Source organism: Trichechus manatus, unplaced genomic scaffold (assembly GCF_000243295.1).
Source record: "Trichechus manatus latirostris isolate Lorelei unplaced genomic scaffold, TriManLat1.0 scaffold00120, whole genome shotgun sequence".
Taxonomy (NCBI): domain Eukaryota; kingdom Metazoa; phylum Chordata; class Mammalia; order Sirenia; family Trichechidae; genus Trichechus; species Trichechus manatus.
The window spans coordinates 8,814,700-8,829,424 of NW_004444056.1; the positions used below are offsets into that span (position 1 = coordinate 8,814,700).

The 14,725-nt window shown below is 41.5% G+C and overlaps 1 pseudogene; it reads left to right on the top strand.

The window, feature by feature from the left end:
- LOC101354108 (ubiquitin carboxyl-terminal hydrolase 17-like protein 6) overlaps positions 1-14,725 on the top strand; it is a 41,850-nt pseudogene that overhangs the window by 26,173 nt on the left and 952 nt on the right.

Below are 14,725 nucleotides of genomic sequence, written 5' to 3' on the forward strand. Positions count from 1 at the left end.
GGGACAAGGAAGCTGGAGATAGGGAACACAAGGTTGAATAAGGATATTGTTGATGTGTTGTGAGATTGTTAACCATTGTCATAGGGCAACATTTGTAGTAACTGTTAAATGAGAAGCCATTTTGTTCTGTAAGCCTTCATCTTAAGTGAGAATAACAGCACAATTAGAAGAGCGTAGTCAATATCACTGAACTGTGCATGTAGAAATTTTTGAAACGGTGTATCTTCGGCTATGTGTAGTTTCACCCCCCCCAAAAAAAAAAAGGTTTCGAAGTTAGAGGGTTAATATGTTGTGGGGTTGTTAACCAATGTCATAAAACAACAGGTGTACTACTGTTTCATGGGAAACTATTTGTTCTGTAAGGCTTCACCTGAAGTACAATAAAATATAAAAAATAAAAGAAAAAAAAAGAATAGCCTTTAGCTGATGCCTGCTGCAGGAGTATAACTATCCCCAATTCAGTTCCCCTCTTTGGACACCACTGTCTCATCTCAATGAGCTATGCTGTTCCCAGTTCGAACTGTAAACCATCCTTGGAATAAGGCTCTTTGATTTTATCTCAAGGAGACTTGGTTTTCTGTAATAAGGTGGCATTTTGGTGGCAGCAGAGGGATCTGGAAGTATTACTGAGCCTGTACAGACCCCATGTTTGAGGTCTCAGAGAAAGCCAGGCACCAGCCAGGGTCTTTTTCTGCCTCCTCCATTTCTCTGGTGACTGGAGGTGGCAGGTGAGCCTTCCAGGTCAGAACTCTGCACTCTTTGCATTGCAGTTCACTGAGGTAGTTTCAAGCTCTCTATACTCTCCTTTATTTTTGGGTTCCTTATTGGACCTTACTTGCCTCGTATAATTTCAATGCCTCTTCCCAGTCACGGTTAGTAGCCTTTGTTTCTCTAAGGAGATCATTTAGGAATCTTGAGAACTCCTTTCATTGTGTCTAGAGATAGGAGGATTATCTTTGTACCATGTGGTTGCTATATCAGTTACTATGGGACAGTTCTGCTTTAAGGAAGAGACCACCCTGCCCCAAGGAACTTCCTCTGGGTTTATATTTAAGCATTACAGTCTAGATTCCTGTGCATATTTAGGTCAATGACAGATTATAAGCAGGGATAGTGTAGAAAAAGTTTGGCCTAAATGGGGAGCTTTTAACATGTTGAAAACTTCCTTTTAATGCTCCAAATTAAAAAAAAAAAAAAGATGGGATGACTGTATCAAACAGAAACAGTGGGATATCTTTTACAGCTGGTACCAGCAATCAACAAAAGTACAATTGGAAGATAAACTGACTTTCTTCGTGAAGTAGGTATCCAAATTGAACAAAGTTCAGAAGCTTGAACCCTCCCCTGTCCTTACTCAAAATCCTTTTTTTTCTTTCCCAGCTCCTCAGCAGCCTGATCCCCTCTCTTCCGTCATTCCTACTGCCCCTTCTCCAGTTCCCCTTCTCTTTATCCTGCCTTACCTATTGGCCCTCCTATATCTGTCAATGCTTCCTGTGCATCATCTCTCCCTCTCACCAGTACCCCCATGGGACTGGAATCAGAGCCAGCCTTAGAAATGCCTTTTAAGACGCGATACCCTGAAGAGGCTAGTAAACTACCTCAAGAAACCTTTGCTCCATGGTCCTTGGCCAAGCTTCATGCTATCATCAAAGACTTCTCAAATCCACTGGAGGACTCACATAAATTCACTCAAGAATTTCTTAGTCCCAAACCTATGAACCAGGGCTGGTTTTTATGTTTGACCTTATTTATATGTTGGTGGGGCCTGGAAATGCTTCCATGAGGGTGGAAGAAGTAAATGGAAGTCTTCTGACGAATCCTTAACTATAGACGTAAGGCCCCTAAAAATATACTTTTGGATTAAACTAAGACAGTCACTGATATACTTATTAAAGCTATTTCTGGAACCTTCTCGAGGAAGATAAATTGGGCTACAATTCAAGGTTGTACTCAAGAAAAAGGTGAAAGTGTTTATAGCTACTTTCACTGCCTAAAAAAATTCTTTGATGAACATTCAGGGCTGAAAATAGAGGATATGGGGGTAAAATTTGCTTTCAATTCACTTTTTGTTAATGACCTCCAATCCAAGCTCAGCAATCTGGTCAAACAGTACAAACTGGATTGAGAAAACACAGATACTAGTAAATTGACAACTTTAGCCTACAAACTGAGCCAAAGTTTAGAACAACAGGCTAAGAAAGAGGAGGAAGGAATAAAAGATAGGCAAAATAAACTAATGACTTCGCAAATGCAGCAACTACTAACATGCACTAGAGGAGAATATCAGCCCGCTGAATTAAATAAGCCACAGGGGGAAAAAACTCAGGATGTGCTTTTATCGCAAGCAGTGAGGGCACTTTAAAAAGGTTTACATGAAGCTTAAAAAAAAAAAAAAACAGGCACTTTGCCCTTGGCCCCTTCCATGACCAAGTGATGGGGCTCTGGGGATAAAATAGGGGATTTTCCTGTGGTTCCTCTGGACTCACAAGGTGAAACTGTTATTAAGATTAATGACGAGCCTTGCAAAATTCTGGTAGACATGGGTGTGACATTATTGGCACTTAACCCCACAAGCCATCAAAATTTCTTGGAGTACTAGAACTTCTAAAGTTGGGGGGGTTGCTAACTTAGAATACACCTTAATACACTCTCATCCTGTAACTGTGTCTGGATGACCAACTGAATACTTACATTCCTTACTACTTAGCCCTAACATTCCTGTTAACTTACTTGGAAGAGCTTACTTTCTAAATGGAAATGCCATTGACAGTTTACTGAAGAAGGCGAGATATTATTAAGTATACTTAGTGCTCTTTCCCCTTCTAAGAATGATCAGAAAGAAGCCTTGTGCTATGCACATGCTCTTAATTCACCTGAACTTCAGATTTTAACTCCTTTAGTTTCCCTTCCAATGGACTGCCTCAAGCCAGTACATCTTTGTGGGCAGCTCCATCTACTGATATTGGGAGGGTCTGTTCAGCTGAACCTATTAAGGTGCATACTTATAACACTAAACCCTTACCTAAGATTCCCTAATATCCCACTAAGCCTGAAGCCTGAGAAGGACTAGCTCCTATATTTAACAACAATTTAGAAAAAGGCCTCATTATTCCCTATACTACTCCATGTAACAGCCCTGTGTTCCCAGTCTGCATGGTCGATAATCGAGGTTGGAGATTTGTTCAGGAAGTAAAGGCCATTAATAAAATAGCGACTCCAGGATTTCCCAAGGCCCTAAATTCTCACCTCTTATTATCCAGTGTTTCAGCAGTGACCACACATTTTACAGTAATAAATGTATATAGCGCATTCTTGGCATTACTATCCAACCCAAGAGTCAATATTTATTTGCATTCAGCTGGAACAATTAACAATACACTTGGACCTTCCTTTCCCAAGGTTTTACTGAGTCTCCAACTTATTTTTCACAGGTATTGCATGTGGACCTGCAATATTTAAATTTATCCATGGATTGCTCCTTCTCCAATACTTGGATGACCTGTTAATTTACTCTCCCACTGAGGAGACCTGTTTGAAAGATAGCATCACTTTATTAACACCCTTACCAAATAGAGATCACAAGTTTTCTAAGGAGAAACTTCAGCTTCTTCAACCATCTGTTAAATATTTATGGCATATATTCTCAGCCAACGGGGTACCTATTGACCCTAAGAGAAAAGATGCTATTCTGACTTTTCCTATGCCTAAAACAAAAAAGAAGTTAAGAGAATTTCTCAGCCTTTGTGGGTACTGCCGTACTTGAATATGAAAATTGTCACCTCTAGCCCAGGCGTTACAACATTATTTAAAACCTGTGAGCCAGGCTCTTTGCAGCTATCAGGAGAGGGAGAAGCAGCCATCTACGAACTAAAAGGCTCTCTCTCTCGTACTCCTGCTTTAGGATTTCCCAATTATAGCCTTAGTTTTTCCATTTCTGTACATGAGGTGAAAGGAAATGCTCTTAGGGGTACTTACTTAGGGGCATGGAGGATGGTAGAGGCTGGTTGTGTAGTATAATGTCGAGTAAGACCCTGTGGCCAGAGGATACCCACTGTGCCTTAGGGTAGTTGCTGCCATGGCCCAGTTGGTGGAAACCACTGCTGATATTGTGTTGGGAAACAATTTAAATGTGTTTGTTCCTCACACAGTCTCTGCCATTTTAAAGTCAGGTTTTAGACAGCACATATCTGCCAGCAAGATGACATCTTATGATGTTCTTTTATTAGCTGACCACATATACAGTTGCACACTATCCCAGGGTTAACCCCAGCAACCCTCATGCCCCTGCCAGATGATTAAGAAACTCCACCTCATGATTGTATTGATTTAACTGATCATTTATTCACTATCATACCTGACTTTCAGGAGGCCCCTCTTGATAATGCAGACTTTAACTTATTTGTAGACTGTTCTTATTTAAGATAAGCCTGCTCTCATTTCCAGGGAGGCTATGATGTCACAATGTCCACTGAAGTTCTTGAAAGCGGGCCTCTCCCTGAAGTTACCTCAGCTCAGCAGGCTGAACTGATTACGCTTGCTCCGGCATGCAGATTGACCCCCAGGCCATCAGTAAGTATTTTTACAGACTTCTGATATACTCTTGGGGTTGTCCATGATTTCAGGGTGCTGTGCAAGCACTGGGGGTCCTTACATCTTCAGGACCCAGATAAAAAATGACTCATAGTAACAGATCTTCTGCAAGTAATGCTACTTCCCTCTGAAATTGCCGCCATTAAAGTACAGGACCATCACCATAAGGGGATTCCTCAAACTGAAGAAATTAGGGGAAATAATTTGGCTAGTCAGGCAGTCAGATCTGCTGCCTGAACTGAATTCCAAGTGACAGTGGTATCCGTGGAGTGCCCAAAACGCCAGGAGCCTGGCATAAGACATACTTGGGGACCTGTACCTTCAGGATAACACCACTAGTGAGCCCATGTGGCAAGATTTAATGAGTCACCAACGATTGGCTACAGATGAGGAAAAAGATGAATGGAAGAAAAAGGTGTGCCACCAAAATGGCATCTCTAGCATCTGGGAAGGATCCAGTAAAAAACCTAAAGTGCGCTATTGGATGCCAGTCCTCCCCATGTCTTCACATGATCCTCTTGCTGGGACTGTCCGTGCTAATAATCACTGTGGAAGAGACAAACGTGTAGACTTTTTATTAAAGGAATGGTGGGGACACTTTTGGGATGTGGCTGACCATATTACCTGATATTGCTCCATATGCTTTCACTTTACTGCTGGTCAAGCATACAGAACTCCCTTGGGAAGGTAACTCTTAAGTCTTGGGCCAATGTTTGAACAGCAGATTGACTTTGTTCAATTGAGGCCCTCCAGTATATACAAATTTATTTTAGTAATTATTTGTAAATTTTCACAATAGATTGAGGCTGTCCCTAGCTGGAAAGCCACAGCATAATCTGTGGCCAAAAATCTTTTACAGAACATCATCCCTACCTGGGGTGACGCGAGAACACTTTTCAGTGATCCAGGCACCCATTTAACTGGACAAATCATAAAGGATTTATGCGAAGTTTTTCCTACTTTTCAGAGGCTACCTTGTCTGTACCATCCACAGTCCATGGGTTTAGCTGAGAGGATGAACAGTACAATTAAAAATCAATTGGCAAAGATATTCCATTCTTTAGGACTGGGTACAAATATTACCAATACTCCTATTAAATCTAAAGTTAGCATCTTTTGATCCACACCAGCTGATCCCACATAAAATTGTCTCTGGATCCCCTTTGGCCTTTCTCTATGGGCCAGCATGTGTTGATTCCAACTTCATACAAGCCAGATTTTTAAAATACTATAAGCATTATGCCCAAGCTTATAACAATCCTAGTTTTAAGTGTTTATAATCAGGAACTGCCTGTGGAGCCCACTGAAAGGGCTATCCCACCAGGAGATTACGTATACAGGAAGAGACATTGATAAAAGGATTCCCAAGAACAAAGATAGAAGGGGCCTTATCAGGTTATCTTACTAGTCCATGTACTGAAAAATTACAAGGAATAAAACTTGGGTACACTTGTCACAGTTAAAGAAGGCCATGACCCCTGAGTGGACCATTCAACCCATGGAAGCCTACAAACTGAAGTTTAAAAAGTGCCGGGACAAGAAGCAGCTGACAGCTAACAGACAGCTTCTGCCCAAGATATTGGGGTTAGACCTGTTTGAAATTCTTGGACTGATTTTCATTCTAATCATTCTATTGCTCGCATCATTCTCGTCCACACGTTAGAAGTGCTTCCATGTATATTGTCCTGTGATCCTAGAACTTTATCAACATCACTCACCACATGCAGCACACCATAATAATCTTTCCATGGGATATGAAATTTTACTAGTCATAGCTTTACGCTTAATCTTGATCACCTTTAAAATTTCTCTGATTCTCAAGTTAGGACTGTTTGATTCCATAGTTCATGTCTCGTGCTAATTTTGAAACCTTGTTATATCTTTTCTTACTAAGTCTTTTAGCTGTTTTTTTTTTTTGTTCATGGTCATAAGAGGGATACAAACCTTAGTTCTACATACTCATATGTTACTTACTGGATGATTTTATGTCATTATAGCTATTGTTTGCATGCTAGCAGCACTTATATACCTCTTTCAGACAATTTTCCTACACTATGAAGCTTATCTCAGGTATTTTTCTATCTCTGTTCATAATTCAAGTTGATAACCTGGCACAAAAATGCCTTTGTTAGATTGTCCCAAGCAGTAGCTACAGCTGGTAATCTCACAGAATGTTTTGTTTGTTATTCTTCCCCCAAATCCAGTCTTGCTATTTCTGATCCTTTAGCATCTACAATATTAAATTATAGTTTCATACCCAATGCAACCATTAACCTCAACATTACCCTTAAGTGAACCATACATGTTAGACTATGGCACCCTCCTGGATTATTGCAAAGAGCTTGTTGTAATTTAACCCAAACCATAACACCTGACCAGGTCATGGGACAGTTGCGAGCTTGTTTTACAAAACGTAGAGGTGTTCATGTTTGCTAATTAGCTTTTCATTCCAACATGGAAAATTCCACAGATACTTTGAGATTTTATCAACTCACGCAAAATAATTAACTGTAAAAGGAATGACTCTTCCCTCTTTGTATCAGTCTCTGGAACCCTTTAGAGACGGGACAGTTATCCATTTGTAAAAATGTCGTAATAGAACTTTGGCTTGTGCAAATAAATCAAAACATCCTCTTCCCACATAATTATACCAGAAACAACATGATCTGTACTCCTATGGTTATGTATATTTATGGGGGGATCAGATTATCCCACCAAAAACAAGCCAGACCCAATAAATAAGCCCTACACTTGGGCATTGCTCTATTTAGATGGATGGAACATGATGGGCCAATGTACCTTGGGACATATAGGTGTCCTTCTAGATATTTATGCATACAAAGAAAGTGTACATTAGACCAATGGCTTAAATTTATTAGTGAAAAAGAGAATAAAGAGAGACTCCATTGATCACTCTGTGACGGATAGATCTGGAAATGGATGGGCTTTCCTCTGAGGTATCCTGCCATTGGTAGGCATCCCTGAAATTGAGAAATCCATTGGAAATCTCTCAGCCACCATGGAACAAATAAGTAAAGATGTTGTTGATGGGATGGCAGCTCAGCAAAAATCTTTGAATTCCCTTGCCAAAGTATTACTCGATGACAGAATAGCTATTGATTTTTTATTAACCCAACAAGGAAACATTTGTGCTATACCAAATACCACTTGTTGCACCTGGACTAATAGCTCTGGAAAAGTAGAACAAGATATCAAGCAAATTCACTAGAAAGCCACATGGATCCATGTCTCTGACGAGATTGGGGTTTTCTCTTCCTGATATATTTAGTTGGCTTCCACAGTAATGGGAGTCTAGATTAGATCTATTTTAGTCACTCAAATTATGATTTTCATGGTCCTTGTCATAACTGGCATTATTAAATGATGCATGAAATTAAACACTCGTGTTTTGACCTTGAGAACTAATGTGATGCCCGTGAAAAAGACAATGTATGTGGAAACTAAGTCAGTGGTGCCCTTAATGAAACCCTACTTGAGAGTTTGAAAGAATAAGTCAGCCCTTTGTACCTCTGACCCATTGTGCCTGACACTGTCACCTCTTTCCTTTACCCTTTTGAGGCTCACTGATGTCTCCCTCTAAAGCATGAGGAAGCTAGGGAAAACCTTGCAGAAGACGGGTTTCTCCTTAGTGGGCAACAGAGATCAGCACACCCTGAAAAGGGGAACTTCACTATGCCAAGGTAAAAACGCTCAGTACTGACAGGTCACAAATGTGGTGTAGTTTCCGAGGTCTTGAATGTTTAATAATTCAAACAACCATTAAACAATAGTAGCAAGCGTGTCCATGTGAGAAAGACTACTTGACTCATCAGTGATCAAAACCAACCCTGTTGCCATCAAGTCAATTCCAACCCCTAGCAACCCTATAGGACACGGTACAAGTACTCCATGGTGTTTCCAAGGAGTGGCTGGTAGATTTGAACTGCCGACTGTTTGGTTAGCAGCCAAATGCTTAAAAAGAGGGAATTATCTCAGGAAAAGAAAACTTTCAGTGCAGTCAGTGAGACAGAGGCATGATATGCTGACCATGCTGTCTAATTTTAATCTGGATTCTAGATTAACAGCTATGCTTTTGGGGAAAACATGTTTTTCCTCAGTGGTCAAAACCAGGATGCGAAATCATATGCCCTGAGGCGTCTCGACTAAGTGCCATCTGCACGCTTCAAAATACACATACTCAGGAAGAGTGCTGAGTGCTGTTGCCAGCCGGGTATTTTTGCAAGATAGACAAAGAAACTACATGTAAGCATTCTGCGATCATTAGCTAAGCATCTTGTGAGACTATATTTATTCTCTAATTTCAGCCATTAATAATTAAAAACAGATCAGTGTCTTACAGCTATACCCTCTAAATCAGTACGCTACCCTTACCCCACCTCAGCAGGATCCCATCTCCCACTTCCCTGAGTGGAGATGCACCAGTCATGAATAACCTGTGGCTGATGCTTGCTGCAGTAGTAAAACTATCCCCGATTCAGAACCCCCTCTTTGGACATCACTGTGTCATCTCAATGAGCTGTGCGGGTCCCACTTCTAAGTGTAATTCTTTTCTTGGAGTAAACCTCTTTGATTTTATCTCAAACGGACTTGGTTTTCTGTAATGTGGCGACAGTCTTGTAATAAGAAAGAATGTATGTGCCAGGAACTGACTGCCAGTCAGGATAACTTGAGCACAGCAAATACAAAGGACTGGTCAGGGTGAGGAACAATGGTGGTAGTGCAGGTGGGAAAAGTGGGCCAGCTTGAGGTGCACTTTGGAGCTTGAGCTGCCAAGAATTGCTGGTGGAGCAGACATATGAGATGGGGGGAATGGAGAATCAAATGTGACTTCTAGAATTCATGTGACGGTGAGCGCATGATCACCAGAGCTCTTCTCTAGCATGTGGAAAACCACGAAGAAAGAAGCTTGAAAAAATTACCAAAAGATTTTGTCATGGATTGAATTATGTTACCCAAAAATGTGTGTATCAATTTTGCTGGACCATGATTCCCAGTATTATGTGGTTGTCCTCCATTTTCTGATTGTGATTTTATGTTAAAAGAGGATTAAGGTGGGATTGTAACACCACCCTTACCCCTGTCACGCTGCTGATCCAGTGTAAAAGGAGTTTCCCCTGGGTGTGGTCTGCACCACCTTTTATCTCTCAAGAAATAAAAGGAAAGGAAAGCAAGCAGAAAGCTGGGCATCTCATACCACCAAGAAAGAAGCACCAGGAGCAGACAGCGTCCTTTGGACCTGAGGTTCTTGCACAGAGAAGCTCCTAGTCTGGGGGAAGACTGATGATGACGAGGACCTTCCTCCAGAGCCGACAGAGAGAGAAAGCCTTCCCCTGGAGCTGACGCCCTGAATTTGGACGACTTCTAGCCTACTACACTGTGAGAAGATAAATTTCTCTTTGTGAAAGCCATCCACTCGCGGTATTTCTGTTAGAGCAGCATTAGATGACTAAGATAGATTTCTTCTGGACATGTTAGATTTAGATGTTTGGAGTCATCCAAGTGTGAGGAAGTTGTGGATAAAACTTTGAAGTACAGCAGGTTTTTGGGTTCTAAGAATTTGGAGATCATCAGCCTATAGTGGATTGGAAAGTCACTATAAGCTCAATAAGAACTCCTAGGGATACGTTATATTCACTATAGAAAAATTTCCAGTGGTATAAGGTGTCCTAGTGGAGTCACTGGACCAACACTCCAATTTGATATTTAAACAAACATTTTATTAAAGGAATGAATCCGCGGGAGAGAATGCATTCAGATCAAGTCTAACAGTATGCTCGGCCTTGCAGACAGAACAACGAGATATTTAACAAGCGCGTAGAGACAACTGTCTCACATCAAAGCAATTGAAAGGGGGAGGAAAGACTTACAAGGAGGCAATTAACTGCAAACCACCTTCACATCGGTTTCTAGTTTCACACAGATCTCTCATTCTTGATATAATTTAACTAAGGCAATATTTCTAAAATGAAAAGTAAACAATTTCGACATGAAAGGTTAGCGATATGTTTGCAGCTGGGCCATCTTAATTGGAATCTTTGGATACAGAACTGACCATTAGGAAAGTACAAAGATTAGATCCATTTCAAATCAAAGTCTTTTGAAATGCAAACTGCTTGTTTAGCTGAGAGAAAAAGGGATAAAGTCTATGTGTATGCTGAGGAAATTCTTTGAAGGTATTTGAAACAACATGTTCATCTATAGGCTCTAATTGATCAACCCAGTGAGGCTTTTTCTAAGGCAAGCTGCTGGAACACTATTAACATAATAGGTACTGAGCTTTGTCTTTCAAATGGTAAACTTCAACAGAAAACTAACGTTTATCAGGAGTGTAGAAGTGAGATTTCAGTAAAATTTAGAATGGAGTGCCTAATTTTAGTTTTGAAATCTCCCCAACTACACCTATCAGTGTGTCAAAATTTTCCTCACACAAAGGAGAATCAAGAAACTGTTTACCATATTTACTAATCTGTAGTGATTTACAAGATATATTAAGTGAAAAAAGTCAGAATCAGAGCTTCTAATCTCTGACTCATCTCTGTTCACTACATGTCGAGGCACATCGCAGCCACTTACTTGGTTGAGGTGTGAATTATCTCCCCTTCGTGAATTGTACTTAAAGAAAAAGGACCATTTCTTTACTTCCTCTATGAATACCTGGCTTATAGAGTTTGGTCCAATTTGGTAAACATATTATGACACTATTATTTCTATCTCATTCCCAGACCCATTGCCCTGCTGGCCCAAGTGGTTCCCAGGCACCTCAGTGCACTAAGAAAAGTTTTCCAGAGCTTCAGGTGATCGCCAGGCCCCCAAGTGAACTTAGAAAAGGTCTCTGGCAGACCTGGCAGGCCATGGACACCCTCCCCAACACACTCAGGTCAGCGCAGACAAGTTCAGCCTCCACATGGGGACTTGGAACATCTTCAGAGCCTCATGCAAGGAACAGGAGGAACCCAGTGGGAATGCAGGAAAAAGCCTGGGCTCCGGGTGTGTGTAGGTGCGCATGGGACCCCTGTCATTATCTCCAGTTCTCTGTGAATTGAGAAAATTTATTCAACGGCATGACCACCACTACCACCACAACTACTACTACTAATAATAATGATAAAAGTGACCCACCCCTTGGACATTCCCTGCAGGCCGTAGCTGGTCTGGGCTGTCAGAAGGGGACTTGGAAAGTTTTCTGGAGGCTAAACCAAAGACCACTCCATGAAGCATTTCAAAATAGTATGGGGTGTAGGATATTGATATATCAATTGATTGGGGCACACCCAAGTCATGACCTGCTGTCCAGGGATTAAAGGTCTCTGCCGTGACATGAAAATATGTCCAGGTTATATAATTAAGTGAAAAAGGAGAGTTCAAAGCATTAAAAGTTTAATTCAATGGAATTGAACATTTTTACTGCAAACACAATGGATTCAACCTTCTGGGGCCATCACCAACTGGTTAGCCTCTTAATCTTCAAGGGGGAAGCCCTCATGAACACAGAAATGTCAAAATGCTGCCAACAACAAAGAGAACTAGGTGGAGGAGTTTTACTTTATGCCACGGGACAGGTGGGAAGATGGCTAGCACTAGAACATTCTTCCTCCTCTAGGAAAGCCTAAACTGCACAGAACTTGACCCAGGACCTGGAATCTCTGGTTTGTCACTGCCTGAGTGGGAACAAACTTTCCTTTGACTTCTTATCTCATGAACATTTTCAGATACTGCCTCCAATATCAAACTGCTTAAACATTAGCTGTGGACAAGAAGTCCTCAACGTTTCTCAAGGGAGCGCCCCCGCCCCCACCTGCCACCAAGGAACTCTGGGAATTCCTTCTTGTATTAGGGGATAAATCTCCACAACTTGTAGTCTTGAACAGCCAGACAATCCACGTCTGCTCCTCCTGGGGTGCTGGCGATCTCCCAAGAGGCACCTCAGCCCAAGCTTCCCCTTGAAAACTCAAACAGCATCTGCGATCCCCAGAAGGTATCACTGGTGGCCTGGCCATCAGGCCACTGCACCTGGGAAAAGAAACACAACATTAAACCCTCCACCATCAGGCTTCAGGGCTCTGCCTTTCCCACCCTGAGAATTTTCTGACCCTGCATGGACACCACTCCCTTCCGGGGCCCCAGGCTCAGGAGTAGTAAACATCTCCCCATGGCACTCCATATCTACCTCCTCTCACAGCTCCCATTTTGCCAACTTCCAACCGCAAGCCCGCTCTTCCACCTCTCTCATCTTTGCCTGGCTGATTCACTCCAAAGGCATTAGCTGAGCCTGTCCTCTGTGCCATGCACTGGGGATACAGGAGACAGCAGGCGAACAAATGTGCCTGTAGGAAGGCCTCACCTGGCTGGAGGGCTGGGGCTGGCTCAGCTCCACGGCGGACACAGGATGGGGGAAGGAGGACGTGGCTTGCGCCGTCTCTTGGGGGTTGGAAAAGGGGGACTGGGTGTCAGGACAGGCTCTGTCTCAAGTGCCCGGGAATGCTAAGGAATAATAGCCGCTAATTCGGCAACACATTGAGTGCTTTCTACGTATCAGGAACCATTCTAGTCTTTTGACATTCATTAAGAACAAAACTTCCTGTGCTCAGTCACTCCTTTTTGGCAGAGAGAGGCAGACAATGGTGTGGTAGATGCTAGGAGGGGAGGAGCAGAGTGGGCTCCCACAGACAATTTTAGACAGGATTTCAGGGCAGGCCTCCTTTGAGCAGAAGTGTCAGGGCAGGGGCGATTCTGAAGAAGGAGTAGGCCTGGGATGTGAAAGAAGACAAGAAGCCAAAGTCACAACCAGATCAGGGTGAGAATGAGGGAAAAGAGGCAATGGAACAATGGAAACCACTCTGGACAACAGTTGGCAGTTTCTTTTAAAGCTAAACATACATAATAATCAGTTGGGTTTCAATACACCAATAATGAATATTCTGAAAAGGAAATTAAGACAATCCCATTTACGACAACATCTGAAAGAACAAAATACCTAGAAATAAATGTAACTGGGGATGTAGAAGACTTTTACAATCAAAATTATAAAACACTGCTGAAAGAGATTAAAAGCAGTTCGAATCCACCAGCTATTCCTTGGAAACCCCATGGGGAAGTTCTACTCTGTCCTACAGGGTAGCTATGAGTCAGAATCCATTAGAAGGCAGCAGGTTTGGTTTTGGTTTTTGGAAGTAAATGGAAATTCATGGACTGGAAAACTTAATTAATATTGTTAAGATGTCAACATTACCCAAAGCAATCTACAGATTCAATGTAATCACGGTGTAAATTACATAAGCTTTCTTTGCAGAAATGGGAAAAAAAAGTCCTCAAATTTACATGGAATTGCCAGGGGGTCAGAATAGCCAAAGTAGTCTCAAAGAAGAAGGATGAAGCAGGAAGACTCACACTTCCTGATTCCAAAACATACTATTAAAGCCATAGGAATCAAAATAGTCTGCTACTGCTATAATAATAGACACACACACCAATGGAATAGAATTGAGAGTCCAGAAATAAACCCATACATGTATGGTCAACTGATTTTTGACAAGGGTGTTAAATCCATGCCATGGGGAAAGAATACCTCTTTAATAAATGGTGCTGGGACAACTGGATTTCCATATACAAAAGAATAAAGCTGGACTCATATCTCACAGCATACATGAAAATTAACTCTAAAAAGATCAAGGACCATAAACCATAAAACCATAAAACTCCCAGAAGAATACACAGGGGTATTGCTTCAGGACCTATTTTTTAACACTGGATTCTTAAACATGACACCAAAAACATTAGACATAAAGCAAAATAAATAACTTGGACTCCATCAAAATCCAAAACTTTTGTTCAACGAAGGACTTTAACAAGAAAGTGAAGAGACAACCTATAAACTGGGGAAAATTTTCAGGAACCACATATTGAATGAGGGTTTAATATCCTGAACATACTGTATAAAGAACTCCTACAACTTAACAACAAAAAGACAAACTACCCAGTCAAAGAATGGATAAAGAATTTGAGTAGATCAAGGGCAAAGGATTTCACCAAAGAAGAAATACAAACGGCCAACAAGCACATGAAAGATGCTCAACCTCATTAGCCATTACCCGTTGCCACTGATTCAATTTCAACT